The sequence below is a fragment of the Leptosomus discolor genome, chromosome 1, assembly GCF_034619465.1.
Source record: "Leptosomus discolor isolate bLepDis1 chromosome 1, bLepDis1.hap2, whole genome shotgun sequence".
Classification (NCBI taxonomy): domain Eukaryota; kingdom Metazoa; phylum Chordata; class Aves; order Leptosomiformes; family Leptosomidae; genus Leptosomus; species Leptosomus discolor.
In genome coordinates this window covers 35,333,135-35,351,790 of record NC_141391.1, presented here as the reverse complement: position 1 = coordinate 35,351,790, position 18,656 = coordinate 35,333,135, and positions in this window count along the sequence as shown.

Genomic DNA, 18,656 nt, shown 5'->3' with positions numbered 1-18,656 from the left:
TGAGAGGAACTACTTTGAAGACACCAAGGTCAGTGAAAAAGGAGAGGGAGAAGGAGTTCCAGGTGCTGGAGCAGAGATTCCCCTACAGTCCCTGGTGAAGTCCATGGTGAGACAGAATGTCCCCCTGCTAACCCAGCCAATGGTGGGGCAGATATCCACCTGCAGTACATGGAGGACCTACACCAGAGCAGGTGGATGCCCGAAGGAGGCTGTGATCCCATGGGAAGACCATGATGGAGCAGGCTCCTACCAGGACATGTGGACCCATGGAGACAGAAGCCAATGTTGGAGCAGGTCTGCTGGCAGGACTTGTGACCATGGAGGAAACTCATGTTGGAGCAGCCTGTTCCTGAAAGACTGCACCCTATAGAAGAGACCCATGCTGGAGCAGTTCGTTCCCTCCCTCCCTCGTTTCCAGAAGTTTTTAACACTTCTACACGTCATACTTTAACCCCAGCTGACAACTAAGTACCACCCAGCTGCTCACTCACTCCCCCCTCCCTGGTGAGAGGAGGGAAAGAATTGGTAGAGTAAGTCAGAAAACTCGTGGAACGAGAAAAAGACAGTTTAATAAGTAAAGCAAAAGCCATGCATGCAAGCAAAGCAAAACAAGGAATTCATTCACCACTTCCCATCGGCAGGCAGGTGTTCAGCCACCTCCAGGAAAGCAGGGCTCCATCATGCTTAACGGTCGCTTGGGAAGACAAACACCATCACTCTCAATGTCCTCCCCTTCCTCCATCTTCCCCCAGCTTTATATGCTAAACATGATGTCATATGGTATGGGATATCCCTTTGGTCAGTTGGGGTCAGCTGTCCCAGCTGTGTCCCCTCCCAACTCCTTGTGCACCCTCAGCCCACTCACTGGTGGGGTGGTGTGAGGAGCAGAAAAGGCCTTTGATCTGTGTAAGCACTGCTCAGCAGTAACAAAAACATCCCTGTGTTATCAACACTGTTTTCAGCAACAATCCAAGACACGGTCCCATACCAGCTACTATGGAGAAAATTAACACTATCCCAGCCAAAACCAGAATAAAATGTGTGCTGCCTTCACTAAAGACACACACACAACTCCTGCACATTTATTTATTTATCCTAGAATGTCATTAGGTTAAAAACTGATGAACTCATGTTGAGTCTGTTATCTGTGAGATCAAATTGGATCTCCTCAATGTTGGGAACGGACATCCAGATAAGCACTCACTGTAGTCTAACTCTTTTCAACTTCCAAAAACGTCCAGGTATGTATGTCACATATGGACTATAAATACTATCCTCAGTGTAATAACCTATTTGTTTCAGAAAACCAGTTTTGTTCCTTCACTAAACAAACCACATAGCATTAACTTTTTTTTTTTTCAAAATCAACATTTTATAATAAATTTTTGAACTTCAGAGGTATGCTTTAAAATTGTTCAAATCAACCATTTCAACCAAACATGGAAAGATCCGTGTTACAGAATGTACTGTAGTTAATCATGGGATATGAGATGGTTTGGGTTTGGTGTCAGTATTGTGAGCCAGAGGTTAAAAAAAGATTGTTTGTAAAGGTACCGGAGAACAAAGAACTCCATCCCAAATACATATAATTTTTATTTCAACTACCATGAAAAAGTTTTATAAATTTTAGCTTTGTATCCTTATTGCAAAATAATTGCTTTTTTAAGTGCAACACATTTCCTACCCACAATCATGCTATGTAATGTCAAATGTAGGGCCAAATCCTAGTGTCTTTACAGAATACAAGTCAGGAAAACAGTGCTTATAATCAACAGATAGACTTCATTAATATTAGTTTTGAACTAAGGCTCAGAGAGCCACTTCACTGCTATTGCTGTACCAGTGAGATCAGAGAATAGAATTCCTTCTATAAAGGTTTCCCAAGCAATGATTAACGTTTACTGTGGTCACCAGACTCAATTCAGTTTCATTTAAGAGAAACAAAAACACTCACCCCAAAAAGCCAAACCAAAACAAATAAACAAAGAGACCAGACCAAAAAACACGAGCCAAAAACCTCCAAATGTCAAGTTCATCTGACAAAAATAGTAAAGGCTGCGTAACAGAAAAGAAGAAGTTAAATATATCTAAACAAAATAACCTTAACCACATCCTTATCCAATACATAGAGAACTTAATGGGGTTCTTTGGAACACAATGCAACTTCCACTAGTCCCAGTATCGCTGTTTGCACTAGGAAATAATGAGAGGGCCTTCCTGTAGACCAAAATTGAATTGCAGGAGATGGTAAAGGAAGGACTTAATTCAGTGAGAGGTACTGAAGGAGATACTAGAGGGGAAAAAAAGCTGCTTGTGTGTGTGTGGGGAAGTACTTCCACCAGATACCAGTCCTAGACGTGACCATCTGTAAGGCTTCAGTAAAAATTTTAAAAGGAAAACAAACAAAAAAACCTCATATAGACAAAACCCCAAATTATCCAAAAGTGAGAACGGTTTTCTTTTTTTTTATTTCCCAAGGCTACCAGAGAAGCTCTGAATCTCAATATAAGTCCAATATGAAGAGTGATCCAATCTCCTTTCAACCTTCTTTGATACACCAAACCTTTTTGTGGCAACGCAAAAGATGTATTTGACGTATAAAGGGATCTGTTTAGTAAAGCCTGTCTTCATTTTCAGCCCAGAACAAGGTGTCCTTTAGAAGAATACATTTGGTGGAAGGTAAAGCTCTTGTGGACTTGACAGCAGTGAGGGTGAGAGACATTAGGCAGAAGCAGAAAATAAATCTGTTTTCCCAATGACAAAAAGAAATTACAGGGAAAAGGAGAAATGGGATCTCTCTAGAAAGAAACAGAGCAACACAAGGAGATAGAGGCACAGACTGATCAAAAGGAGTGGTATTGGGTTTCTCCTTACAGAAGATGTAGTTCAGATGGGAAGCACAGCCCACAGGGAGGAAAGGGGCATAAAGTGCACAAGCTACATCTCTCATGAGGCTCCAAGGGAGCTCAGCCAGCACAAATGAATGTCAAACTGGCACAAAACATTTAATTTCAATTTTCCCAATGGAAAAAAAAAAAAAAAAAACACTCAAATAATTTTAGAAAAATCGATATTTTCAGGTGAAAAATTGGAGTACAGCAAAGGAGAAGAGGACACAGAAGCCAGTGGGAAAGGGTTATTTGATTCCCTGGGCTTTGTTTATTTACCCTGGCAGGTGTTATTTCTTTAATTTATACAAAGAGCTACATAAAACTCTGCTGTTGGAGAAAAGTCAGACTACTGATTAGTAGGGAAATTGAGGTGTAGCCACTCCTCAGAAACAGCAGGAGAGAAGCGATGTTGCTTGAACGCCTGCCAGCTGGGACAGATTAGACTTGCCCCTAGTCTAAGTCTGAGTTACTTCTACTGCTTATCCCACACTCCTCTGCCTGACCACAAGCTCTTTCTGAAATGAATAACTCAAGTGAAGCTCAGATGTGCTTTTGGGGCTGCTTCGCTTTCTGCAGGCAATATGAACAACCCCACACCGTGTTTGTCTTTCTGTGTCCTATATAACTGCCCACACAGGTTGTATGCCTTTGAATGCATATGCATACCTCCACAAGCCTCTTCTAGGCATACAACACATATCCTCAGTGTCATGCTGTAAAAGTAACAAGTCTGGTGACTGCAGCACAGCCTTCACATTATTTTGGACACTTGAAACTCAAAAAACCCATCTCATCCCCTAAATTGATGTAATGGGTTTGTGTGGCAAGGTTTTGGTAGCAGGGTGGATACAGGGGGGTGTTCTGTGAGAAGCTGCTAGGAGTTTCTGCTATATTCAATAAAGCCAATGTCAACCAGCTCCAAGACAAACTCACCATTGGCCAAGGCCAAGCCCATCAGCAACGATGGTAGTGCCTCTGTGATAATATATTTAAAAAGGGGGAAAAGTTACTGCACACCAGCAATAGCAGACACAGAGAAGAATGAGAATATGTGAGAGAAACAACTCTGCAGACACCAAGGTCAGTGAAGAAGGAGGAAGACGTGGTGCTCCAGGCACCAGAGCAGAGATTCCCCTGCAACCTGTGGTGAAGACCGTGGTGAAGACCATGTTGAGTCAGGTTGTCTCCCTGCAGCACATTGAGGTCCATGGTGGAGCAGGTGTCTTCCTGCAGCCCATGGAGGACCCCACACCAGAGCAGGTGCGTGCTCAAAGGAGGCTGTGACCTCTTGGGAAGCCCGAGCTGGAGTAGGCTCCTACCAGGACCTGTGGCCCCATGGAGACAGAGGAGCCCACACTGGAGCAGGTGTGCTGGCAGGACTTGTGACCCTAGGGGGGACCCATGCTGGAGCAGACTGTTCCTAAGGGACTGCACCCCATGGAAGGAACCCACACTGGAGCAGTTCATGAAGAACTGCAGCCCATGAGAAGGACTCACGTTGGAGAAGTTAATGGAGGACTGTCTCCTGTGAGAGGGACCCTATGTTGGAGCAAGAGAAGCGTGTGAGGAGTCCACCACCTGAGGAGAAAGGAGCAGCAGAAACAACATGTGATGAACTGACTGCAACCCCCATTCCCTGTCCCCCTGCACTGCTCAGGGGGAGGAGGTAAGGAATTTGGGAATAAAGTTAAGCCTGAGAAGAAGAGCGGGGTGGAGGGAAGGTGTTTTAAGATTTGGTTTAATTTCTCATTACCCTTCTCTGATCTGATTGGTAATAAATTGAGGGGGTTTTCCCCAAGTCATGTCTATTTTGCCTGTGATGGTAATTGCAGTGTGATCTCCCTGTCCTTATCTCGACCCACGAGCTTTTTATTATATTTTCTCTATCCTATCCAGCTGGGGAGGGGGAGTGTTAAAGCGGCTTTTGTAGGCACCTGGTATCTGGCTAGGATCAACCCACCACAATTGATAATCATGTCTAAGAGTCATCTGACACCATGTAGGACTCATATGAGATGTCACATCCTCTCCTCAAATCCTATAAGCGGTGTAAACAAGAACACTGTGGGAAGGGGAAAGGGAAGGGGAAGAGGAATAGAGAAAAGAAGAATGGGAGAAAGAACCCATTAACAGTGACAGAAATATGATAGTGGTAGACAGATAAGAACACCTTAAGATGATTGGAAAGTGTTGTCAATATGTTTTGGAGTGACACTATCATCAAAGGTATTATTCTGGCCTGTTGATTTTTTGAAAGAAGAACAGTACTCAAAGCCTTAGGCAAGTACTCTAATTTTGTTTGAAGACAGAAGTCCCTCTGTAAAACATAATTCTATCTTTTCAAGGTAAATACATTAATATCAGAAGTTAGAGAATCTTGGGAGATTTAGATGCTTAGTCAAACTTTCTCTGGTCTGCAACATCTTATAATAATTCAAACTTTACAATCTTCAAGTCTTATGAGAATTCATAACATTAATTACATTTTCCTTGGATACTAGAATTAGCCTGTGGTAATTTTCCTGGGGTGAAAATTTTTCAGGAGGCCACATGTGAGAAAAGGATACCAGCTGACTGGAGACTTTAAGGTCTATACAGGAAATTGCCATGATGTGTTAGTTTCAGTCTTACTGATGCGATAGAATAGAATAGAATAGAATAGAATAGAATAGAATAGAATAGAATAGAATAGAATAGGATAGGATAGGATAGGATAGGATAGGATAGGATAGGATAGGATAGGATAGGATAGAATAATTTCAGTTGTAAGGGACCCACAATGATCATCTGGTCCAACTGCCTGACCAATTCAGGGCTGACCAAGTTAAAGCATGTTATTAAGGGCATTGTCTAAATGCCTCTTAAACACTGACAGTCTTGGAGCATTGCCCACCTATCCAGGAAGCCTGTTCCAGTGTTTGACCAACCCTCTCAGAAAGAAATTCTTCCTAATGTCAAGTCGAAACCTCCCCTGGCACAGCTTTGAACCATTCCCGCACATTTTGTCACTGGATACCAGGGAGAAAAGATCAGCATCTCCCTCTCCACTTCCTTCCTCAGGAAGCTGTAGAAAGCAATGAGGTTGCCCCTCAGCCTCCTTCTTTCCAAACTAGACAAGCCCAAAATCTGTAGCCGCTCGTCATAAGACATTGTGTCCAGCCCTTTCACCAGCTTTGTTTCTCTCCTCTAGACGCATTCCAGGATCTTCACATTGCATTTAAATTATGGGGCCCAGAACTGCACACAGAACTCAAAGTGAGGCTGCACCAGTGCTGAACACAGTGGGATAATCACCTCTTTTTAATGGCTGGTTATACCGTTTGATGCACTCCAGGATGCAGTTTGCCCTCTTGGCTGTGTCACGAAGGCACACACAAAACAGGCAGAGCAATCACTCAAAACACTCTGACAAACCTAAGCAAACCACAAGCCCAGATGCCAGGCAGAGGTACCCACAAAACAAGCAGAGAAGCTACTCAAAATGAAGGTTTGTTACAACCAAAATTAGACAGCACTCTGACAGACCAAAGTAAATCACAATTTTGGATGTCAGGGGGAATATAATACTACAGAATTTGACTTAAGAATTCCTAAGTTTTGCAAACATTGCTTTTAGTAAGATGGTCCAAAATGTGCACACACTCACAAAAGGGGTAAAACCTCCCACTTCCAGAAAATAGAATCACTCACCCGAAAGGGGCAAGGATTCACTCAAGGGTATATCCTGAGGAAGCAGTCACTCACCAAAGACTGGGGGGGGCGGGGGGCGGGGGGGCAGGGGTGAGGGTGCTCAATCCCAGGAAGTTCCTTGAATGGCATCCTGATCCTAGGGGAGAGTACTCAACCACAGACCCACTGCTTCAAGGAGGACCAGCTCTAGTCAGCTCACTGACAGGGCCCCATTTATACCCTGGAGAGTCTGACCTGTGGTCAAGTCTAATCACCTAGGGCAAGCACATGGAAAGGTAAGGTAAGCGAAGTGGTCAGGTTTTAACAGCTGGAAAACCCCAATCTTTGCCTTTAGTAAGCACCAGTCTTTGCGGTCTTTGTGAGGGCTGGTGCCACAGGCTGTCTGGGCACACTGGTGATGCCTATTGAGCCTACAGTCAACCAGCCCTCCGAGATCCCTTTCTGCAGGGCTGCTTTCCAGCCAGTCTTCTCCCAAATAGTACAGTGTTAGGCTTGAGGAAGAGGAACTACACCTGGCTCTACGGTCCAAATTCAGAAACAGCCTCAGCTTTATGTAGAAATGACTGATAGTCCAGAGAAATACATTGTGTATACCAGGGAGAGGAATAGCTGCAGGACAAAAAAATACATTGATTTAGATCTGGTCATATCCTGCCCTGAGACTTTTCCATTAATCCTGCTTCATTCCCTAGTGGAAAAACTGATCTGTGGCAACTTTATATGAGCTATTACTCAGTACAGCTACTGAAATCCTGATGTGCTTCATGTTCTGCATGCTTCAAAATGGGACAGTAGAGTTTTACCACAAGGATTTGGTCACCTTACGGAGTTATCAAAACTGGTTGTCAGCGAAGTTGTATCAACTGACAGTGTGCATCCTTAAAGGCTGCTCCAGTTATGAAATAAACACACAAAGGTGCTTAAGTTAATGTTTTTACCTCTCGTGACAGACTGAGATCAGATCTCTAGCAAAAGAAGTCTTTGATCTGGCTTCAGAGAGCCAGGATTATTCTAAGGCAACATTTCCCTTTAAATGACAACATACGCTACTATTTTTTGTGTATATTTCTGAAACTCTTAGGGTGATTTTGAGCTGCATAAACATCAGTACACAGGTGCATTTGAGATGACCTGAGCTGTCCCACCTGTCCTTCAGCTGCCCTTCCAGTAAGTTATATTTTTCTATTTTATCTTACAGCCTTGTGTGGGTATCTCATATGGTCTATGGCACTTCAAACACTCATAGATTCCTGTCTTTAGGTAACTGAGTTGAGCCTTTAAAGGCTGAAACTGGCAAAAAATGTGAAAAAGGATATGATCAAAGTTAATGTTTTCTTCCTTCTTTTGGGTTTATTCCCTCCCATGCTGCACTGATGAAGTGGAGGAATGCCTAACACCTACAGAATGAAGATGCTACTGAGGGGTATGAAAAGATATTTAGTGTGATGTCTGTAAATTGTGTCTGTAAGAATTTAAAAGAGAATAACCTAGTGCTGTTTGGGTTTCTGTCGCTGGAGGTCTTAGGGGATTGGGATTTTTTTTCACGCAGTGAAAAAAAGACATATTACCTGTTTTAGAAAAGGTAACGTATTTTATCAGTATGAAAACACAGTGAAAAATAACTTTAGTGTTCCTCTAACAATATCTGTAAAACTGCTGGACTAATTCTGCAGTGTTTTGCTCTACATCTAGTAATGTACAATACATGCAAAGTAGGATAAATATCAACCAGCTCAGATTGATAGTATTTTACACCCATGTAGGAATGTCTCTGCATCAATGTAAATGACAATGAAGGCAAGAAACAGCAGAGAATCTACCTCTATAAATAATCATAGAGACTTAAAATTCAGTCTGTCCTTGAAGAAAATAACTGCAAGTCAGAGCAAGTCTGTTCAACAACACAGAATAATTTTAAATGAGTACTTTTCCCTTCCTAAAAAACAGGTGATCTAAAGACTCCACTGTTGTAAACTAAACATTTGCCTTAACAGACAACGTGAATTTTCTTTAATTATGTGTTTTAAAAATGATATATATGAGCTAAATTAAAGAAATAAGAAATAGTTTTATGTCTTGGGTTTGTGCAGTAATTCCTTTTTCCTTGTTTAGAAAAACATTTGAGATAATAAATTTTGAATTAAAAGGTACCATTTTATTTCTGCTTACTTTTGGAAATGTGTATCTAATATATATGCATGTACATTATAAGTACATATATGTATATTTCCTTCTTTATTTCTAAATATTTCACTTTTATTTTGACTGTTATCAACATTTTATTTGATCTTACTTCAATAAAAATAATCAAAACCAAATACACTTTTGCTCTCTTTAAAGTCCGTAGGGATCAAATAGTTTGACCATTTCTAAAGAATTTTTCCAAAATGGATTTGAAAGGAGATTTGTGAACCAAGTAGTCTGTTTCACTTCAGTAAAGCATCATTTTTGTATGAGAACAGCTAACTGAAAAGTTCCAAGGCAGTTTTATTAATTAGATTATCCTCTCCTGCTCAGAATCTACTCACCACTGCTATCCAGTTTGGAAAAGGAAAATGTAACATTTAAGCAAGGAGAAGAGAAAGTCTCTCTCTTTCACTTAAAGGTACCTTTGAGACTTTTGGTGATCCTTGGTGGTCAGCAGGAAAATGAAAAGGAAGAGATTTCCGGAGATTTAATTAATGAGGACATATTGGGAGGGAATGGACATATATACCAGGCCACATCAACAACAATTTCCGTCTCCTGGATCTATCTTCACTGGAACATTTGCACTGCTGAGGACAGTAACTTCTAAAGTTGCACCAACTGGGTCAATTGCCTAGGCCTACTGGAACATGACACAACATGAAACAGACAGGGAAAGCAGAAAAAAACCCACAAACTCATTTAAGTGTTGGATATAGCAGATAGAAGATTAAAGATCACTACGTAAGTGTCAAAACTGCACCATCAAGCATCAAGTAAGATGCCATGTAAACAAAAGAAAGAGTACGCCACTGAAAGGAGCTGGCGAATGTGTGATGGGAAATTGTTAAATGAACGAATTGTGTTCAAATCAAACACGTTTAATTTTCTTATGTGTATTTGATTCTAGGTATCCATTTAACATGTTTCACTTTATATCTTTGGCTAATACAGCTGATTTAAAGTTTGGATTTGCTTGAGAAAAAGATCATCTCTTTCACAAAAGCTTTTTATCTTTTCAATATTTACTGTCATTCTGTATTAGAATAGAATCAAAATATCTCTCTCCTTCTATGGTAGATCAAAAGTATAAGGCCATGACCTCTTAGTACCTATTTTTATTCACTGATTGGAGACTGCAACACAACTCAAATATAATACTCTGCATTATAGTCACCCCACATTAGGTGAGATGAATCTGACAATTCTGGTCTTCCCTGTGGGAGCTAATCAACTTTTTGCAATTAAATAATTATTAAACCAGAAAAGACCTACAGGTAGCTGATAAATTTTGGATAGAATAATTCATATTCATATTGCTACTCTGAATTATATCTAATATTCAGTCTGAACAATGAGTTATTAACTGTTCCAAGATAAAGAACCTCTCACACGTATGATATTCTAACATACATTCAATAAAACTTTGCTGAATCACATAAATATTTTCTTTTTTCTTTGAGAATGTTTTGCAATCTGCTAGTTCCAACAAAGTTCTTGGATTTCTTGAATCTATTTCATCTTACATAAGTACAATTGCATAAAGATACAGTTCATTTTACAGACATTTCTTCTCAAATCTCAATTCTGAAACTTCTTTTGTATTCTATGATATTTTGGGGAAAAATATCAAACACTTCTTTGAAGATTTTAGCACCGCAAAAATCAATATTTATGTGTAACACTAAAAATGAGCAAAATAATAATGACAAAATCTGTAGACTAAAGGATGTTTTCTATTTTAAGTAGACATTTTTTCCAGGAAGAGATGAAGATATTTCTCAGTGATCACATCTTGAATTACAGTGAGGAGTTAGAAATGATGACAGGCTAATTTAATGGAGAAGGAAACAAATTAAGGTCTAGTTGTGCTTTTAAAATGCACACTGAATTAACAAATAACTTACATTGAAAATTTTCCAATGTACAGATTTAGTATCATTCATCCACAGAAGAGTAGGAATATAATGCTTTTAATGTTGTGGTATAGTTTTGAATAGACAGAACAAACATGTACACAAACTGTAGCAGGTTTGCTATTTATATACAGGACATCTATGTCTGTGGAAGCTACAGAGCAAGAAAGAGGTAGTCATATTTTGTGTATCTAGTTTGCAGAAAGATTTTATCGTATCACAGATGCCTTTAGAGTTTAAGCCTCAATAAGCCAAGTGGTATAAGACATTCAGTACTGAGCAGAAAGAATGATGTGTGTTTTCCTTCCGTTCAGTTTTCTAAAGCAATAAAGTAGTCATTTTATATGTCTGCCTTTCTGTCTATCAGTTTAGTCCCAATTAGTTTTGAAAGAATTTGCAACAAAGACCTGTTTTTATGCAGCTGAAATAGCACATTCTATGCAGCTAATCCTAACAATAAGTGACGCACTACCTAATTTTAGGTGCAAAGTAAGATAGGTGTAGTTAATCACATTGTGGGAGGTCTTTTTGTCAATTACAGACTAGATCTCAGGTCTGACAGCTAGCTTGTAGAAGGCTAAAGTTAGGTAAGAAGTCTTTTGTCCTAAATAAGGAGGAGATGGAAATACATAGGGCTCCATCTCCAACATCATGAAGCCATCCTCTGTCAGTAGCTATAGAGCTGTAATGCAGTGAAAGTTGAGCACCATGATCTCAGAATCAGTGTATTCGTTTGTTGAGGCAATTGACCTGCCAAACTCTTTTCAGTAATGACAAATGCTGTAACAAAGGGCATTGACCACAAGCTGTGGCTTACAAGGTTCAAATATTACTACGAAAATAGCACAATGCTGGACTGGGTAGTCCAGAGGGGTTGTGGAACCTTTCACCTTGGAAGGTTTCAAGACTTGGTTAGACAAAGCTACTACTCACCTCATGTAGTCTTGCTTTGTGTGGGAGACTGGAAGACATGCCTCTAGAGGTCTCTTCCAACTAACATTTCTAGGGCTTTATGATCATTATTGAGTTTGGGCTATGTATTGGGTCTGGCTGGTGTGGAGCTATCTTTCCTCATAGCAACCCATACAATGCTGTGCTATGTATTTGTACCTAGAAAGGTGATGATAACACACCAATGTGCTGGCTGTTGCTCAGCAGTGCCTGCACAGCATCAAGGCGCTCTCTTAAATTGCCACATCGAAGGCCAGTAGGCTGAGTGTGAGCAAGGGGTTGGGAGAGGACATAGCCGGGACAGTTGACCCAATCTGACCAAAGACATATTCCATACCATATGACATCATGCTCAACAATAACAACTGAGAGAAAGGACAGGGATAGGGCATTCATTATTAAAGCGTTTGTCTTCCAAAGGAACCCCTGCAAGTACTGAGGCCCTGCTTCCCAGAAAGTTGCTGGATATCACCTGCTGATGGGATGTAGAGAATAAATTTTCTGGGTTTTTTTTTTTGCTTTGCTTTCACATGTTGTCTTTGCTTTATTTTATTTAACTGCGTTTATCTCGACCCACAAATCTTTAATTTTTTTTCTCGCCCTGTCCTGCTGATGGGGGGAAGTGAGAGAGTGGCTTAGTAGGCACCTGACAGTTAGCCAAGGTTAACCCACCACAGCATAACTTCCTGTAGATACGCCTTTAAAATTGTAACATGCAAATATGTACCTTTTTCTTTTTCACAAAATTTGTTTTTATATTTGGTGCAAATAACCAAACATAAATCACGAAGTACAAGAAACAAAGAGATTCCTTGGCTGTGTTTTTAGGATGGTTTTCTGGACTTTTTGCACGATGAGGAGAGGAGAGTTGTGTGAGTAGGATCAGAGGAGAGTTCAAGGCCCAGTTCAGCAATGTTTCTTAGCTGTACCAGTGGGACTGCAGACATTTCCTTCCCCAGTGTGGGCCCTGAACACCTTCTTACCAAGTCAGCTCTGGAAGAAGTGATAGGAGTAGCTCTTAGTCTCATCTACATTGCAACCCTATGCTGGGGTTCCCTTCAGCCCAGCACATAAGGTTGCTCCTATTTCTGTCTACTTATCTTATTTTCAGATCTCTAGTAAAATATTATTTGAGGCCTCTACCCATCACTTAGAGTTGTTTGCAATTGGTTAGGAAACCCAAATCTATTAGGAAAAATCTGACAGTCATATACACACTTTATGGAGGCAAAGAACAATCGTGGGTTTTTTTTTTAAAAAAAAACAGGCTAGAGGAAAACGCACAATAAGTTCCCTTCCTGATCAAAAATATAGGCCTTTTTTAATATAGAATTAGTTCTTTTTAGTCATGTCTTCTTTCCTGTCACACCAGCTTTCTACCTTCCCATTCACAGCTCCAGCCCTAGGACTCCATCCCCACAAATGTCTCACCCACCCACACAACTAGCTGACACTACTGTACAGTTCTTGTTCTTGCCACAAGGTTCTGCATCTCTTTCATCTCCCAACACATGGCTCTTGCTTCACCAAACATTCTTCATATCCTGTGTCTTCATCCTATTAATTTCCTTAAAATATACTTCATTCTCTTTTTGCGCATTTCCGTTTTATGCTGTTTTGTATTATCTTTTCTACATCACTACTAGAGTCCTGCACTGTTCACTGGGTCTTGCTTCTCTATTCTTCTTCCTATTCCTCACCTACCTTCACTCCCCAGCAATGCTGATAGGGGTTATTGTCATCTCCTAGCCTGGCAGGAGACTTTCTGCATCTCCCGTTCCTCCCTTCCCTCTGCTAATGACCAGGAAGTGAGACGAACAAGATTGACAGTCTCTGAAGCACAGAAAGTGCCATCTGTGCTTTGTAGATTGAAAATCTTATTAGTTTTGCTTCCAGCCAAGTCGTGCATACAGAGCAGAGCAACTAGGGTTAGGAAAAGTGCTGCTAGGAGGAGGGGGAGGACCAGGAGGGAACAAGAGGAAGCACTGGGTAAAAATGCAAATAAAGAAGAAGTACAAGGAGATAAAGGTAGGTGGTAGAGAGGGAGATTACAGTATCCCATTTCATCCTTCCACCTTTCTGCCAGTTTTTCACAACCTGTATCCTAAGGTAATGTCTAGTCTAGATGTACAAAGAAAGTTAGGCTTTGAAGTCTCACCACTGACTGATAGTACCTAGATGACCAAAAGATCCACAGAACACACTGCTGAGTTGTTTCAGCAGTTTAGGTGCAAGGGGCACCTCAAGTTTTGCTCTTCTATTTTCCACAGTGGAAGAGATGAGCATATTGTTACCTACCTGCTCCCCAGGACTGTTAGCTGGCACTATAATCTGACTTTTTGCCTGGGGCCTCCACTCTCAGGGTATGGCTGAGATGATGTCCAAGCAGGACAAGCCTCCTGTTGTAGGGACATTTTGCACAGGAGCCTAGTACTAAAACAGCTTGGGTAGGGAAGTAAAACATGTCCTTCAGTGTCTTGGGACTAAACCTAGATATCTCAGAATGTTACAATGGATACCAGTCCTTTTTTTCTGTGTCCTTGCCTTTCTTCTTCATCAGTATGTCTTGGATTTAGCTTTCTGACTGTTCTCACATAGGTGCCTGCCTTTCTGCAGGAAATATATTCACGTTTGCCTTCAGGTTTTGCAGTGTCAGTGACCAAATCCCTTCAGCACTCCAGTCCTGCTGCCTTCAACAGGTGTAAGTAAGAATGTACAGATCGCTACTTAGGTAATCTCCCTCCGCATGAGGCATGGTGGCAGCAGCACATCACATCACTTTCCCAGCAACTCTTTTCCTGCCTGCCTGCCTGCCTTGAAGGTGTCTCGGAAGCACGTCAGAGACAGGGCAGGAGCGGTCAGGACACAGTGCACCCTGGCTATGCTTACCTCTGAAAGGTTCTTCAGCAGCCCATTGCCAGCTGGTGCAAGATATGTCAGCCCCACAGCCATCGTAATTTTTGCAGAAGCTGGAAGCAGACTGAAGAATCAGGAAAGTCATAATCCAAATGCACTAGTTAAAAAAATACTCAATATTAGAGATAGAACCAGGCTGTTCGGTGCTAAAATTGATTTTCCCCCCAAAGTCCTATCTTTCTCTGTATATTTCTTATGGGCTCATAACTGTCATCACAATTACACTTCCACTGCTTTGCAATGCATATGCTAATACTTCCTTTACAAGCATACCTGATAATTCTGGTAAAGCCTTGCAGCCTCAAAGCTGGCTTTATATATTCATTCTCATTTATATTTTTCCCTTAATCCTTGCATTTCTTTTCTGTGTTCTTCCTAGAAGTCAAATAAAACTCTGCAGAGTTTTTAAAGCTTACATCCCTCTTTCTCCTTCCTTCTGTTTTAAACTGAGTGGATGAAACAAATATTCTTACAGAGAAATGCATATGTCCTGTATTGGAAGCATCAATTACTACTTCAGAGCTCCTTATCCAGTGCTTACACACTTTCATCCCGCTCCCCAAGCTTGACATGCAACAGCTAAACATCACCACAGGTTCACAGAATCACAGAATGGTAGGGGTTGGAAGGGACCTCTGGAGATCACCTAGTCCAACCCCCCTGCTAAAGCAGGTTCACCTAGAGCAGGTTGCACAGGATCACATCCAGATGGGTTTTGAATATTTCCAGAGTAGGAGACTCCACAACCTCCTTGGGCAGCCTGCTCCAGTGCCCTGTCACCCTCAGAGTAAAGAAGTTTTTCCTCATGTTCAGGGGGAACTTCCTGTGGTCCAGTTTGTGCCCATTTCACTACAGGTTAGTGATAAAAAATGGTGATGGTTGTTGAACATTATGCAGATCAACGCAAAATTTCTAACGTCCAGTATCTCAATAATTTTGTTAAATTCACAGATTGAATGCAACACCATCGACATGAGGTAGCCTATGGAGCATGAAAATAGCATGCTCTGCTTCTTGCCAGACTGAAGAGGCTTATAAACCAAATATTATAAATGTTCCCAGTGTCATCAAGAAAGATAAATAAGGAGGGTGCTGAGGCAGGGAGCAGTTTTCTCTCAGACCCAAGGATGTTGTATTCAATGTTGTTGAATAGACTGCTGCACATTTGATCAGTACTTCAAGGCTGACCTCATGATTGCAATAGTATCTGCATTAACAACAACAAAAGAAAATAAAATCAGACAGCCTGTCTGTTCTTTAATCTCTGCCTACCACTTGATCTCTTGCATTCTAGTTTGGCTAGGAAGTCAGTTTAAATAGGATAGGCTGAACACAAGCTCATACCAATCTTGTTTGTAACCTCATTAGCAGAGCAGCTGCAAGGCCCAACAGGCAGACAGGATCACCAAAAGTCAAGGGTCACCAGTGCACTGTGAGAATGCCCAAATCAGCAAGCTCCTGAATATGCTTTTCATTTTCTAAGGAATATGACTTAGGGAGCTTCTCGGAGAGTTTCGTGTTTCCTGAAGGACCTAAACATTGTGTGGGAGCATCCTGTTGATGGAGCCCTCTAGGGAGAGGTTACATGCCCTAAATAAGAAGAGCTCTAGAGGATAAGGTAGGTACTCACAATTCACCACCAAATGTGTGGGAGTTTTAGCTGCATCCATGGACTAGGAGATGTTTGTAAATGGGCTTCTTGAAACCTTGTCTGAAATACTTAGGGACAAATGCAAATAGATGCTTCTTTATTCTATCCTCACTGTATGCTTGACCTGCACAAAGTAGCTGTGGTTCAGAAGCTATGCAGTAGGTTCGTGCAACTTTATTGCAAGGCAGGGCACCATGCTGCCCAAACATGATACAGGACACAGTACATATGACCATAGCTGGACATCTCCAACCAGTTCAGCATGCTGGGCAAAATATGTGTATTTGACTGCACTTATCTATACACACACACCTTTAAGTGCCTAGATCCAACCAAATTACAGCTTAGAATTTATTTTAAAAAGCCTGAATCAAGCCTAGAGTAATAATTATCTCTGCTGTGATTAATGAGAACCCAGTGTTTTAGAACCTGGCAGTATTCAATCACCAAGCAAAACTGCACCAGGCATTCATTCCTATGAATACAAATACATGGAGGCCTGGCTTCACAGCTGGTGCAAATTGGCTTAGCCCCATTGACTTCATGTAAATGGGCTTTAACTAGGCCAGCTGAGGAACTGGCTCAGAAATCTTCAGCCCACCCAAAACATAGACCTTGTTTCGCCAGGAGAGAAAGCAAAAAACATCTAAGTTAAAAATAAGTATAAGTAAAAAAGTGGGTATACTGATATTTTCTTAAATAACTTGGGCTGTGTTAATGAAGCCCACACTAGGAATACATACCCCAGTACACAAGTCACCAAAGGGTATTCCTATTATTCTCTGCATGTTTCTTTGTAAAAGCACCAGCTGCAAAAGCATGCAATATGAAAAGATGTTTTTGTGCATGTGTTGTTCAAAGCTGTGCTCTTCTTTGATGATTGTGGTTTTAGTCGTAAATCTCTGAAACAATGTCTGTCTCACCACCAACATGGCTCACTTACAGTTGGAAAATGTACGCCTAAGGCAGAGGCCCCAGCCAAGTGTAAAGCAGAGCATCCTTCCTCCCAGGGGGCTCTGGGGAGTTGGAGCCTCTCCTCCCCACCGGGCAATGCTTCCTTTCACTTCTCCACCCACCAAGACAATACAGTGATTACACCAAGATGCATCAGTCGTTATACAGAAGGAAGACAAATTATTTTTCTCAGGGGATAAGAGAGATTACTCTCTGGGATAAAACTCTTCCTTGCATAAGACAGGGAGACTGCAGGTGTACTGAAATGGGGACTGCAAGTTGAGTGGGTGGTGGAAGACATTTTCTTGCATCCTTTTTACCAAGATCCACAAACAGGTCAGAGCACATGATCCTTATTAGTTACAAGCATTGATAAAAACAACAGCAGTATCTATTTCATTCTTTTTTTTTTTTTTCATAGTAAATACTGTTAAATTTAACTATGAGACAGCGAAAGTCTGTAGTTCCTTTTCCCACCTATCATCTGTCCTTCTTCCTGTCAATCCTCTCCCCTTCTCCTCACCCCACTGCTACAGGCAGTGCTGTTTTGCAGGTAGCTTGGAAGCTTTGAAGTTTTCCCTCAGAAAGCTGATTATATAAACGTTAGTATATCTTCAGCTTTAAAGCAGGTGGATCATCTCAGAGCATTTTACTAATTTTTTCAGAAGGTTTTATACTGTTCTTTTTTTCAGTGGGGATTTTTCTGAGATTATAAAGAGAAAAGATGAATCCAGAAAGACATGAAACTGTCAATAAAAGCATTTTTGATGCAAGTGGTATACTGTGACAGGATGTCATATTCAGATCTAGATTGCACCCATACATTTGCTATAAATATCAATTTTGCTAATGTTGTGAAAAGTAAGTAATTGAAGGGTTTTTTCCCCTATTGTGCTTGGAAGAATAAGAATGTGAATAACATTTCTGAAAAGATTTTATCCATATTTCTAGAACAAAATGATAACAACCATGTGAATATCTTCCCTTGATAAAGGACTGGGAAGTAAAGGAGGACTTTTTATTAGTGTGTTGGGGGGGGATTATTTGTTTGTTTTGATTTTTATGAAAATATCCTTTTTGTTGTACTCTCCTGTGGCATGATAATGTCTGGTTTTTGAGGTGGGGAGTGTGGTTCTGAATTTAATACTCTCCACAAATTTTATAGAGGATTTTAATGAAAAAAATATGTTTTGAAAGAACTATCATTACTTGGATCTTTTACAGTGTGTTTGAAAGCTTCCACTAGCACTCATTCTTACTACTCTCTGGAAGGATTATAATGTATTGGAAAGATACAATCTATCTGGAGATATATTTTAAATACATTTATCAAAAGCATTCTGGGTTATTAGTGCAGTGTTTATGGAGGAAATCATACCGTGCAATCAACGGCAACATCATCTAAGCAGACACACAAAAATATCCAAAACAATAAAAAAAATTGAGTACTGAGGGAGCTGGCAGAGGAGCTAGCCGAACCAATCTCCATCATTTGTTGGA